Raw genomic sequence first — 15199 nt, 5'->3', positions numbered from 1 at the left:
GTGCGGAGGGCAAAGCGGAGAGATTCCCGCAAAGACGATCGGTGCCGACCAGCACTCACCTGCCTGAGACGCTTGTCTGCTCACTTTCTGGGGCGGGTGGGGGCAGGGAGCTGAGGCTCAGGCTTCGGAGGTCAGACCCCGAGAGAGGACTGGGGTTGGCTGTGTGAAGACAGCCTGAGGAGGCCAGTGCACCACAGCTAACCGGGAGGGGGTCCGGGAAGAAGCCTGGGCCTGCCAGAGAGGCAAGAGACCATTGTTGCGGGGTGCTCAAGGAAAGGGGTGGGCCCAACATAGGAGCTTCTTGCTCCGTGCGCTCACAAATGGCAGGGCACCGCCTACACAAGGTCCAGGGGCGGGTGCAAGCCACAGCTGTTATCTTGGACACCAGAGGCGGGCAAGATGGCTATCGCTGCTACCGCGGGTCCTGTGAGCAAGTGCAGGCCCCTGTCCACACCTTCCCGGGAGCCTATGCAGCCCACCACTGCCGAGGGTCCCACGGCAGTCTGAAGCATGCCATGCGCTCTTCTGGGGCCAGCTTCGCCAGGAGAGCGCACAGCGCACCTCAGGCTGTTGCAACTTCCTGCCGCCTTCTGCCGTCGCAGGCACACCCCGCACATCCCAATTGTGACTGCTTATCCCTCCCTCTCCCTGGTCTGAGTGAGCAAGTGAGTACTAATCAGCCACTGAATTCGCCCCTCTTGCCAGGGCGGGGAACAGATGCCTGAGGGTGACCCACACGCAGAGGCGGGGCCAAAACCAAAGCTGAACTCTAGGGGCAATGGGATCAAAGAAGAGGAAGGGCTCTCTCCCTGCAGCCACAGGAGCAGCAGATTGCGTCCCTGCAAACGGTTGGTGAACCCTGCATCTGTGGAATATCTGATTTAACGAGTGTTCCCACAATTGAGGCTATAGACTTTGGCGGCAACTGTGGACTTTGAGAGCAAGTACACGCAGGAGTAAGGCCAGATCAGACAGAGTCTGAGTTGGCCACAAGTGCCCACTGCAGGTCCAGAGACCTACCTAGAAGTATTGGAGGACTTCCTAGGAAGGCAGGGATTGGCTGTGGCTCACTGTGGGGGCAAGGACACTGACAGCTGAGGCCACAGGAAAATATTATTATTATTACTATTGTTTTTTTCATTTTGTTTTGTTGTTGTTCTTTTTTTATTATTCTTTTTATTTTTTATTTACTTTTTATTTTTATGGTTTTATTCTCTTATTTTACTTATTTTTTTTATTGGAGTATGATTGCTTTACAATATTTTGTTAGTTTCTGCTGTACAATGAAGTGAATCAACTATATGTATACCTATATCCCCTCCCTTTTGGACCTCCCTCCCACCCCACCCATCCCACCCATCTACGTCGTCACAGAGCACCAAGCTCAGCTTCCTGTGCTTTTATAAAGCATGTTCCCTCAAGCTATCTATTTTATATATGGTACTGTATATATGTCAATCCTAATCTCCCAATTGGTCCCACCCTCCCCTTCCCCACCATGTGTCCACATGTCCATTCTCTACACCTATGTCTCTATTCCTGCCCTGCAAAAAGGTTCATCTGTACCATTTTTCTAGATTCCACATATATGTGTTAATATACAATATTTGTTTTTCTCTTTCTGGCTTATTTCACTCTGTATGACAGACTCCACGTCCATCCACATGTCTACAAATGACCCAATTTTGTTCCTTTTTATCGCTGAGTAATATTCCATTGTATATAGCTACCACATCTTCTTTATCCATTCATCTATCAGACATTTACATTATTTCCATTTCCTGGCTATTGTAAATAGTGCTGCAATGAATATTGGGGTACATGTGTCCTTCTGAATTATGGTTTTCTCAGGGTATATGCCCAGTAGTGGGATTGCTGAGTCATATGGTAGTTCTATTTTTTGTTTTTTAAGGAACCTCCATACTGTTCTCCATAGTGGCTGTATCAATTTACATTCCCACCAACAGTGCAAGAGGGTTCCATTTTCTCCACACACTCTGCAGCATTTATTGTTTGTAGATTTTTTGATGATGGCCATTCTGACTGGTGTGAGGTGATATCTCATTGTAGTTTTGATTTGCATTTCTCTGATAATTAGTGATGTTGAGCATCTTTCCATGTGCCACTTGGCCACCTGTGTGTCTTCTTTGGTGAAATGTCTATTTAGGTCTTCCAACCATTTTTTAATTGGGTTGTTTGTTTTCTTGATATTGAGCTCCATGAGCTATTTGTATATTTTAGAGATTAATCCTTTGTCCGTTGCTTCATTTACAAATTTTCTCCCATTCTGAGGGTTGTCTTTTCATCTTGTTTATAGTTTCCTTTGCTGTGCAAAAGCCTTTGCTTCATTAGATCCCATTTGTTTATTTTTCTTTTTATTTTCATTACTTTTGGAGGTGGATCAAAAAAGATCTTGCCATGGTTGATGGCAAGAGTGTTTTTCTTATGTTTTCCTCTAAGAGTTTTATATTGTCCAGTCTTACATTTAGGTCTTTAATCCATTTTGAGTTTATTTTTGTGTATGGCATTAGGGAGTGTTCTAATATCATTCTTTAACATGTAGCTGTCTAGTTTTAACAACACCACTTATTGAAGAAGCTGTCTTTTCTCCATTGTATGTTCTCGCCTGCTTGGTCATAAATTAGATGGCCATATGTGTGTGGGTTTATCTCTGGGCTTTTTATCCTGTTCCGCTGATCTATGTTTCGTTTTTGTGCCAGTACCATACTGTCTTTTTTTTTTTAATTTATTTATTTTTGGCTGCATTGTGTCTTTGTTGCTGTGCACAGGCTTTCTCTAGTTGTGGCAAGCGGAGGCTACTCTTTGCTGTGGTTCACGGGCTTCTCATTGTGGTGGCTTCTCTTGTTGCAGAGCATGGGCTCTAAGCACACGGGCTTCAGTAGTTGTGGCATGCAGGCTCAGTAGTTGTGGCTCACAGGCTTAGTTGATCTGTGGCATGTGGGATCTTCCCGGACCAGGGCTGGAACCCGTGTCGCCTGCATTGGCAGGCAGATTCTTAACCACTGTGTCACCAGGGAACCCCCCATACTGTCTTGATTACTGTAGCTTTGTAGTATAGTCTGAAGACAGGGAGCCTGATTCCTCCAGCTCCGTTTTTCTTTGTCAAGATTGCTTTGGCTATTCGGGGTCTTTTGTGTTTCCATACAAAAGAAAAATTGTAAAATTTTTTGTTCTAATTCTGTGAAGAACGCCATTAGTAATCTGATAGGGCTTGCATTGAATCTGTAGACTGCTTTGGGTAGTATAGTCATTTTCACAATGTTGATTCTTCCAATTCAAGAACGTGGTATATTTCTCCATTTGTTGTTTATGTCATCTTTGATTACTTTCATCAGTGTTTTATAGTTTTCCGAGTACGGGTCTTCTGCATCCTTAGATAGGTTTATTCCTAGGTATTTTATTCTTTTTGTTGCTATGGTAAATGGGATTGTATCCTTAATTTCTCCTTCTGAATTATCTTAGCTTTTGCTTGTCTGTAAAGGTTTTAAACATGGCAGTGTGTACATGTCGATTCCAAACTGCCTAACTATCCCTTCCCCCACCCTTCCCCCCAGTAACCATAAGTTCGTTCTCTAAGTCCATGAGTCTGTTTCTGTTTTGTAAATAAGTTCATTTGTATCATTTCTTTTTAGATTCTGCACATAAGGGATATCATATGATATTTCTCTTTCTCTGTCTGACTAACTTTACTCAGTATGACAATCTCTAGGTCCATCCATGTGGCTGCAAATGACATTATTTCATTCTCTTTAATGGCTGAGTAATATTCCATTGTATATATGTACCACATCCTCTTTATCCATTCCTCTGTTGATGGACATTTATATTGTTTCCATGTCTTTGCTATCATAAACAGTGCTGCAATGAACATTGGGGTGCGTGTATCCTTTCAGACCATGTTTTCCTCCAGATATATGCCCAGGAGTGGGATTGCAGGGTCCTATGGTAGCTCTATTTTTAGTTTTTTAAGGAACCTCCATGCTGTTCTCCATAGGGGCTGTACCAATTTACAGTCCCACCAACAGTGTAGGAGGGGTCCCTTCTCTCCACATTCTTTCCAGCATTCATTGTTTGAGGATTTTTTGACGATTTTTTTGACTGATGTGAGGTGATAGCTCATTGTAGTTTTGATCTGCATTTCTCCAATAGTTAGTGATGGTGAACATCTTTTCATGTGCCTCTTGGCCATCTGTGTGTCTTCTTTGGAGAAATGTCTATTCATGTCTTCTGCCCATTTTTGGATTGGGTTGTTTGTTTTGATGATATTAAGTCTCATGAGCTGTTTGTAAATTTTGGAGACGAATCCCTTGTCAGTGACGTGATTTGCAAATATTTTCTCCCAATCTGTGGGTTATATTTTTGTTTCGTTTATGGTTTCCTTTGCTGTGCAAAAGCTTTAGAGTTTAATTAGGTCTCATTTGTTTATTTTTCTTTTTATTTCCATTATTCTGGAAGATGGATCAGAAAAGATACTGCTGCAATTTATGTCAGAGAGCATTCTGCCTATGTTTTCCTCAAAGAGTTTTATAGCGTCCAGCCTCACATTTAGGTCTTTAATCCATTTTGAGATTATTTTTGTATATGGTGTTAAAGAATGATCTAATTTCATTTTTTACATGTAGCTGTCCAGTTTTCCCAGCACAATTTGTTGAAGAGACTGTTTCCCAACATTGTGTAGTCTTGCCTCCTTTGTCATAGATTAATTGACCATAGGTGCGTGGGTTTATTTCTGAGCTTTCTTGTTCCATTGATCTATATTTCTATTTTTGTGCCAGTACCATAATGATTTGATGACTATAGCTTTGTAGTATAGTCTGAAGTCAGGAAGCCTGATTCTTCCAGCTCTGTTATTTTTTTCTCAAGATTGCTTTGGCTATTCAGAGCCTTTTATGTCTCCATACAAATTTTAAGATTCTTTTGTTCTAGTTCTTTGAAAAATGCCATTGGTAATTTGATAGGGATTGCACTGAATCTGTAAATTGCTTTGGGTAATATAGTCATTTTCACAATATTGATTCTTCCAATCCACGAACATGGTATATCTTTCCATCTGTTTGTGTCTTCTTTGATTTCTTTCATCAGTATCTCATAGTTTCTGGAGTACAGGTTTTTGTCTCAGATATGTTTATTCCTAGGTATTTTATTTATTTATTTTTTGATGCGATGGTAAATGGGGTTGTTTCTTGAGTTTCTTTTTCTGATCTTTCATTGTTATTGTATAGGAATGCAAGAGATTTCTGTGCATTAATTTTGTATCCTGCAACTTTACCAAATTCATTGATGACCTCTAGTAGTTTTCTGATAGTGTCTTTAGGATTTTCTATGTATAGTATCATGTCATCTGCAGTGACAGTTCAACTTCTTTTCCAACTTGGATTCCTTTTATCTCTTTTTCTTCTGTGATTGCTGTAGCTAGGACTTCCAAAACTATGTTGAATAAAAGTGGCGAGAGTGGACATCCTTGTCTTGTCCCTGATCTCAGAAGAGATGCTTTCAGCTTTTCACCATTGAGTATTTTAGCTATAGGTTTGTCGATAAGGCCTTTATTGTATTAAGGTAGGTTCCCTCTATGACCACTTTGTGGAGAGTTTTTATCATAAATGGGTGCTGAATTTTGTCAAAAGCTTTTACGGCATCTATTGAGATGACCGTATGATTTTTAGTCTTCATTTGTTGATGTGGTATATCACACTGACTGATTTGCAGATATTAAAGAATCCTTGCATCCTAGGATATATCCCACTCAATCATGGTGTATGATCCTTTTAATGTATGGTTGGATTCAGATTGCTACTATTTTGTTGAGGATTTTTGTGTCTATGTTCATCAGTGATATTGGCCTGTATTTTGTGTGTGTGTGTGGTATCTTTGTCTGGTTTTGGTATCAGGGTGATCGTGGCCTCACAGAATGAGTTTGAGAGTGTTCCTTCCTCTGCAAATTTTTGGAACGGTTTCAGAAGGATAGGTATTAGCTCTTCTCTAAATGTTTGATAGAATTCGCCTGTGAAGCCATCAGGTCCTAGACATTTTGTTTGTTAGGAGTTTTTTAATCACAGTTTCAATTTCATTACTTGTGATAAGTCTGTTTATATTTTCTATTTCTTCCTGGTTCAGTCTCAGGAGACTGTACTTTTCTAAGAATTTGTCCATTTCTTCCAGGTTATCCATTTTATTGGCATACAATTGCTTATAGTAGTCTCTTATGATCCTTTGTGTTTCTGCAATGTCACTTGTGATTTTTCCTTTTCATTTCTAATTTTATTGATTTCCATACTCTCCCTCTTTTTCTTGATGAGTCTGACTAAAGGTTTATCAATTTTGTTTAGCTTTTCAAAGAACCAGCTTTTAGTTTCATTGATCTTTGCTATTGTTTTCTTTGTTTCTATTTCATTTATTTCTGCTCTGATCTTTATGATTTCTTTCCTTCTACTAACGTTGGGTTTTGTTTGTTCTTCTTTGTCTAGTTCTTTTAGGGGTAAGGTTAGATTGTTTATTTGAGATTTTTCTTGTTTCTTGAGGTAGGATTGTATTGCTATAAACTTCCCTCTCAGAACTGCTTTTGCTGCATCCCATGGGTTTTGGGTCATTGTGTTTTCATTGTCATTTGTCTCTAGGTATTTTTTGATTTCCTCTTTGGTTTCTTCAGAGTTCTCTTGGTTACTTAGTAGTGCACTGTGTTTTTTGTAGTTTTTTCCTGTAATTGATTTTTAGTCTCATACATAGTGGTCAGAAAAGAAGTTTGATACGATTTCAATTTTCTTCCATTTGGTAAGGCTTGACTTGTGACCCAAGATGTGATCTATCCTAGAGAATGTTCATGTATACTTAGGAAGAAAGCGTATTCTGCCACTTTAAGGTGGAATGTCCTATAAATATCAATTAAATCTATTTGGTCTATTGTGTCATTTAAAGCTGTGTTTCCTTATTAAGTTCTGTCTGGATGATCTGTCGATTGGTGTAAGTGAGGTTTTAAAGTCCCCCACTCTTATTGTGTTACTGTCGATTTCCCCTTTTATAGCTCTTAGCATTTGCATTATATATTGAGTTGCTCCTCTGTTAGATGCACATATATTTATAATTGTTATATCTTCTTCTTGGATTGATCCCTTGATCATTATGTAGTGTCTTCCTTCATTTCCTGTAACAGTCTTTAATTTAAAGTCTATTTTGTCTGATATGAGTATTTCTACTCCAGCTTTCTTTTGATTTCCATTTGCATGGAATATCTTTTTCCATCCCTTCACTTTCAGTCTCTATGTGTCCCTAGGTCTGAGGTGGGTCTCTTGTAGACAGCATATATACGGGTCTTGTTTTTGAATCCACTCAGTCAGTCTACGTCTTTTGTCTGGCACATTTAATCCATTTACATTTAAGGTAATTATTGATAAGTGTATGCCTATTGCCATTTTCTTAATTGTTTGGGGTTTGTTTTTGTAGGGCTTTTTTTCTTCCCTTCTTCTTTTGCTCTCTTCTCTTGTGGTTTGATGACCATCTTTAGTGTTGTGTTTGGATTGCTTTTTCTTTTTCGTGTGTGTGTCTCTTGTACTTTGGGGGTTTCCTGTTCCCATGCGGTTTTGATATAGCAGTCTATATATGTGCAATGGTTTTTTGGGGGTTTTTTTTAAGTTGTTAGTCTCTTTCCCACCTAGAGGTGTTCCTTTAACATTTGTTGCAAAGCTGGTCTGGTGGTGCTGAATTCTTAGCTTTTGCTTGTCTGTAAAACTTCTGATTTCTCTGTCAAATCTGAATGAGATCCTTGCTGGGTAGAGTATTCTTGGTTGTAGGTTCTTCCCTTTCATCACTTTAAATATATTGTGCCACTCCCTTCTGTCTTGCAGGGTTTCTGCTGAGAGATCAGGTGATAATCTTACGGGAGTTCCCTTGTATGTTGTCATTTTTCCCTTGTTGCTTTTAATACTTTTTCTTTGTTTTAATTTTTGTCAATTTGATTACTATGTGTCTCAGTGTTTTCCTCCTTGGGTTTATCCTGTCTGGGACTCTCTTCACTTCCTGGACTTGTATATTGATTACTTTTAATCACAGCAAAAAATACATAGTTCCTTATATTTTCCCCTATACATTTGCTTCAGGGAAACATGAGAAGCTCTAAAGAATTTGCAGGGCTATAAAGCTCATGGATGGCTCCATCTGTGCCAAGTTCTAGAACAGTGATGGAATTGATTTCTTCTTGAGTACAACTTGGAACAATTCATTTTAATGGCTGTCTCTAGTACTATGTTGCATAGAGTTGTGAGACAATCTCTGCACCAAAATAAGAACACTGTGATTTATTAGCACATCCATCAAGGGGTACAGGAGTAGTAATACATGTGCCACAGATTTACCATCTGTTTTCTGGAAGTTCTTTCAAGCCAACCTCACAAATTTCATGAAGCACTTTGTTAATAAAACCATCTCTGCAAAAGTTCTTACAAACCCATTCTTCTGTCACAGTCAAGTGTTACATTATATTTTAGATATAGTAACTTTTATACACTTCTGTTTCATTTTTTAGTCCAACAAATTTGAGATGTGAATAAAACCTACAGAGAAAATCATTAATTGAAATTCAATGTAACATCATTATGGAATATATAAGGTAAAAACAAGAAAGACTAAACAGGACTGAGAATCAAACTGGCAGTAGGAAAGCTTAAAACAATTATGGTTTATAAAAGAAGAAAGAAAGATATGAAAGCAATCAAATAATAGTTATGACAAAGAAAATTTTCCAGCATAAAGAGACTTGGTATCCCCTAAATGGACAAAGAACACATTCAAATATAATATTATAGAAGATAGCTTTAGAAAAATTAAATCTGCAGATCAGAAACAGCCACAATGTTTCAGGAAAAGAATGACACAGAATGACTGAGACATAGACTTCAAGTATAAAGAAAGAATTTTTCAGACTGTCAGGCAAAGGGATTCACCTAAAAAAGTAAACATACATGTTTGTGTCAGTGTCGGAAAGTTGGGGAAATCAAACTGGTCTCAGGTTTCTCTACAGCAAGTACAATGCCAGAAACATTAGATTAGAGTGATGGCTATGAAGCTATAAGTGAAAGAAAACATGACCTAACATTTTAATCCTCAGACAAGTTGTTCTTCAAGTATAAAAGAATAAAGAGCCTCAAGCACAAATGAACCCACAGGATAGAACACCTATGAGCTATTTGTGAAAAGGCTGCTTTACAATAAAATCCAGCTAATCAAAGGTGAATCAAGGTGTGGAAGCACAGCATCGAGGGGCTGACCTAGCTGGGGCCCATGGCCCTGCATCTTCTGACTGCGATGCCGGTCCTGCAAAGGCTGCAGGGCTGCAGCCACTGGGCTCTGTGCACCCGAGTGGCCGGGAGGTGAGCCGTGGCCCCCAGGCAGGTGTGGGCATTGTGTCCACAGAGAGTGTTCATGAGGCCCTGCTCAGGCCACGATCACTCAGTGAAGCTGTGCCGCGACAGCTCAGCCAACTTCTTCTCATGCTGTGAGGACCACTGTGGGCTGCAGTACTTGGTGCCTCCACCTACTGTGCACACTTCACTGTGAGAGGGCCTGCTGGACTTCAATGCCGACCGCCTCCATGAGGTGGACTGGGCGCTTCGACTGAGCACCCTCTGCCTCTGACCTGTATCCAGAGTTTCTTCCAGCCATGGCTTGGTGAGACAAGGCAGACAGCAGAAGCAAGAAGAACTACAATCCTGCAACCTGTGGAACAAACACCACATTCACAGAAAGGCAGACAAGATGAAAAGGCAGAGGACTATGTACCAGAAGAAGGAACAAGGTAAAACCCCAGAAAAACAACTAAATGAAGTGGAGATAGGCAACCTTCCAGAAAAAGAATTCAGAATAATGATTGCGCAGATGATCCAGGACCTCAGAAAAAGAATGGAGGCAAAGATGGAGAAGATGCAAGAAATGTTTTAAAAAGACCTAGAAGAATTAAAGAACAAACAGACATGCACAATATAAATAATACAATAACTGAAATGAAAACCACACTAGAAGGAATCAATAGCAGAATAACTGAAGCAAGAGAACGGATAAGTGACCAGGAAGACAGAATGGTGGAATTCACTGCTGTGGTAGAGAATAAAGAAAAAAGAATGAAAAGAAATGAACACAGCCTAAGAGACCTCTGGGACAACATTAAACAAAACAACATTCATATTATAGGGTTCCCAGAAGGAGAAGAGAGAGAGAAACACCAGAGAAAATATTTGAAGAGATTATAGTCAAAAACTTCCTGAACATGGGAAAGGAAAGAGCCACCCAGGTCCAGGAAGCACAGAGAGTCCCATACAGGATAAACCCAAGGAGAAACAGGCAAGATACATAGTAATCAAATTGGCAGAAATTAAAGACAAAGAAAAATTATTGAAAGCAGCAAGGGAAAAACAACAAATACCGTACAAGGGAACTCCCATAAGGTTAACAGCTGATTTCTCAGCAGAAACTCTACAAGCCAGAAGGGAGTGGCATGATATACTTAAAGTGATGAAGATTGTAGGAAGAACCTACAACCAAGATTACCCTACCCAGCAAGGATCTCATTCAGATTCAATGGAGAAATCAAAATCTTTACAGACAAGCAAAAGCTAAGAGAATTCAGCACCACCAAACCAGCTCTACAACAAATGCTAAAGGAACTTCTCTAAGTGGGAAACAAAAGACAAGAAAAGGACCTACAAAAACAAACCCAAAACAGTTAAGAAAATGGTCATAAGAACATACATATCGATAACTACCTTAAACGTGAATGGATTAAATGCTCCAACCAAAAGACACAGGCTTGCTGAAAGGATACAAAAACAAGACCCATATATATGCTGTCTACAAGAGACCCACCTCAGACCTAGGGACACATACAGACTGAAAGTGAGGGGATGGAAAAAGGTATTCCATGCAAATGGAAATCAAAAGAAAGCTGGATAGCAATACTCATATCAGATAAAATAGATTTTAAAATAAAGACTGTTACAAGAGACAAGGAAGGACACTACATAATGATCAAGAGATCAATCCAAGAAGGTAATATAACAATTATAAATATATATGCACCCAACATAGGAGCACCTCAATACATAAGGGAACTGCTAACAGCTATAAAAGAGGAAATCAACAGTAACACAATAATAGTGGGGGACTTTAGCACCTCACTTACACCAATGGACAGATCATCCAAAATGAAAATAAATAAGGAAACAGAAGCTTTAAATGACATAATAGACCAGATAGATTTAATTGATATTTATAGGACATTCCATCCAAAAACAGCAGGTTACACTTCCTTCTCAAGTGCGCATGGAACATTCCCAAGATAGATCATATCTTGGGTCACAAATCAAGCCTCAGTAAATTTAAGAAAATTGAAATCATATCAAGCATCTTTTCTGACCACAGCGCTATGAGATGAGAAACGAATTACAGGGAAAAAAAACGTGAAAAACACAAACACATGGAGGCTAAACAATACGTTACTGAATAACCAAGAGATCACTGAAAAAATCAAAGAGGAAATCAAAAAGAAGGAAGAGGGAAGCTTATATACAAGCCTACCTCAAGAAACGAGAAAAATCTCAAATAAACAATCTAACTTTACCCCTAAAGGAACTAGAGAAAGAAGAACAAACAAAACGTAAAGTTAGCAGAAGGAAAGAAATCGTCAAGATCAGAGCAGAAATAAATGAAATAGACACAAAGAAAACAATAGCAAAGGTCAATAAAACTAAAAGCTCGTTCTTTGAGAACAAAAACAAAGTTGATAAACCATTAGCCAGACTCATCAAGAAAAAGAGGGAGAGGACTCAAATCAATAAAATTAGAAATGAAAAAGGAGAAGTTACAACAGACACTGCAGAAATACAAAGCATCCTAAGAGACTATTACAAGCAACTCTATGCCAATAAAATGGACAAACTGGAAGAAATGGACAAATTCTTAGAAAGGTATAACCTTCCAAGACTGAGCCAGGAAGAAATAGAAAATATGAACAGACCAATCACAAGTAATGAAATTGAAACTGTGATTAAAAAACTTCCAACAAACAAAAGTCCAGGACCAAATGGCTTCACAGGTGAATTGTATCAAACATTTAGAGAAGAGCTAACACCCATCCTTCTCAAACTCTTCCAAAAATTGCAGAGGAAGGAATACTCCCAAACTCATTCTGTGAGGCCACCATCACCCTGATACCAAAACCAGACATAAATACTACAAAAAAAGAAAATTACACACCAATATCACTGATGAATATAGATGCAAAAATCCTCAACAAACTACTAGCAAACAGAATCCAACAACAAATTAAAAGGATCATACACCACAATCAAGTGGGATTTATCCCAGGGATGCAAGGATTCTTCAATATACACAAATCAATCAGTGTGATACACCATATTAACAAATTTAAGGATAAAAACCATATGATCATCTCAATAAATGCAGAAACAGCTTTTGACAAAATTCAATGCCCATTTATGATAAAAAAAACTCTCCAGAAAGTGGGCATAGGGGGAACCTACCTCAACATGATAAAGGCCATATACAACAAACCCACAGCAAACATCATTCTCAATGGTGAAAAACTGAAAGCATTTCCTCTAAGATCAGGAACAAGACAAGGATGTCCACTCTCCCTGTTATTATTCAACATAGTTTTGGAAATCCTAGTGACAGCAATCAGAGAAGAAAAAGAAATAAAAGAAATACAAATTGGAAAAGAAGTTGAACTGTCACTGTTTGCAGATGACATGATACTATACAAAGAGAATCCTAAAGATGCCACCAGAAAACTACTAGAGCTAATCAATGAATTTGGTTAAGCTGAATGATATGAAATTAATGCACAGAAATCTCTTGCATTCCTATACACAAATGATGAAAAATCTGAAAGAGAAATTAAGGAAACACTCCCATTTATCATTGCAATGCAAAGAATAAAATACCTAGGAATAAACCTACCTAGAGAGACAAAAGATCTGTATGCAGAAAACTATGATACTGATGAAAGAAATTAAAGATGATACCAACAGATGGAGAGATATACCATGTTCTTGGATTGGAAGAATCAATAATGTGAAAATGATTATACTACCCAAAGCAATCTACAGATTCAATGCAATCCCTATCAAATTACCAATGGCATTTTTTACGGAACTAGAACAAATAATCTTAAAATTTGTATGGAGATACAAACAACCCGAATAGCCAAAGCAGTCTTGAGGGGAAAAAACGGAGCTGGAGGAACCACACTCCCTGACTTCAGACTATACTACAAAGCTACAGTAATCAAGACAATATGGTACTGGCCAAAAACAGAAATATAAATCAATGGAACAAGATAGAAAGCCCAGAGATAAACCCACGCACCTATGATCAACTAATCTATGACACAGGAGGCAACAGTATACAATGGAGACAAGACAGTCTCTTCAACAAATGGTGCTGGGAAAACTGGACAGCTACATGTAAAAGAATGAAATTAGAACACTCCAGAACACCACATACAAAAATAAACTCAAAATGGATTCGAGACATAAGTATAAGACCAGACACTATAAAACTCTTAGAGGAAAACATAGGAAGAACACTCTTTGACATAAATCACAGCAAGATCATTTTTGATCCACCTCCTAGAGTAATGGAAATAAAAACAAAAATAAACAAATGGGACCTAATGAAACTTCAAAGCTTTTGCACAGCAAAGGAAACTACAAACAAGACAAAAAGACAACCCTCAGAATGGGAGAATATATTTTCAAATGAATCAATGCACAAAGGATTAATCTCCAAAATATATAAACAGCTCATGCAGCTCAATATTAAAGAAACAAATAACCCAATCCAAAAATGGGCAGAAGACCTAAATAGACATTTCTCCAAAGAAGACATACAGATGGCCAAGAAGCACATGAAAAGCTGCTCAACATCACTAATTATTAGATAAATGCCAATCAAAACTACAATGAGGTATCACCTCACACCAGTTAGAATGGGCATCATCAGAAAATCTATAAACAACAAATGTTGGAGAGGGTGTGGAGAAAAGGGAACCCTGTTGCACTGTTGGTGGGAATGTAAATGATAGAGCCACTATGGAGAACAATACGGAGGTTCCTTAAAAAACTAAAAATAGAATTACCATATGATCCAGCAATCCCACTACTGGGCAAATACCCAGAGAAAACCATAATTCGAAAAGACACATGCACCCCAATGTTCATTGCAGCACTATTTACAATAGCCAGGTCTTGAAAGCAACCTAAATGCCCAAAGAGAGACGAATGGATAAAGAAGATGTGGTACATATATACAATGGAATATTATCCAGCCATAAAAAGGAATGAAACTGGGTCATTTGTTGAGACATGGATGGATCTAGAGACTGTCATACAGAGTGAAGTAAGTCAGAAAGAGAAAAACAAATATCATATATTAATGCATGTATGTGGAACCTAGAAAAATGGTACAGATGAACAGGTTTTCAGGGCAGAAGTTGAGACACAGATGTAGAGAATAAACATATGGACACCAAGGGGGGAAAGCCTCGGGAGGGTGGGGATGGTGGTGTGCTGAATTGGGCAATTGGGATTGACATGTATACACTGATGTGTATAAAACTGTAGACTAATAAGAACCTGCTGTATAAAAAAATGAATAAAATAAAATTTGTAAAAAAGAAAGGTGAATCAAAATAGATTTCACATATAGAAAATATTGATGAGCATTCATTGAATAAGTTGAAATATAGAACTAAGAAAAATCAACTATTAAGAATAATTATTTCAGGAGAGAACTTAAATGTTAAACCTTGACATTAAAAACGTTGCATATTTGAAAGTTAGCAAGAGAGTAAAAGCAGTTCTCATCCCCCCGCCAAAAAAAGTAACTATTTATGCTGACAGACGTTAACTAGACTTATTGTGGTAATCATTTCACAATGTATACAAATATCAGATCATGTTGTGCACCTGAAACTAATGTTATATGTCAATTATACCTCAATTTGTAAAGTGACATGGAAGATAAGGAGCAAAGAAAAAAACGAAGAATGTTAATTTCTGCAGCTTTCATAGTAAGAAATAAGCAATACTGTATTTTTTTTTTTTAAGTTTTAAAGACTGTCTGGCCTCCCGGTGTTCCTTTTTTTAAACCATAAAAGAAATATTTCAAAAAA

This window comes from Delphinus delphis, chromosome 8, assembly GCF_949987515.2.
Source record: "Delphinus delphis chromosome 8, mDelDel1.2, whole genome shotgun sequence".
NCBI lineage: Eukaryota > Metazoa > Chordata > Mammalia > Artiodactyla > Delphinidae > Delphinus > Delphinus delphis.
This window is presented reverse-complemented; position numbering follows the sequence as displayed.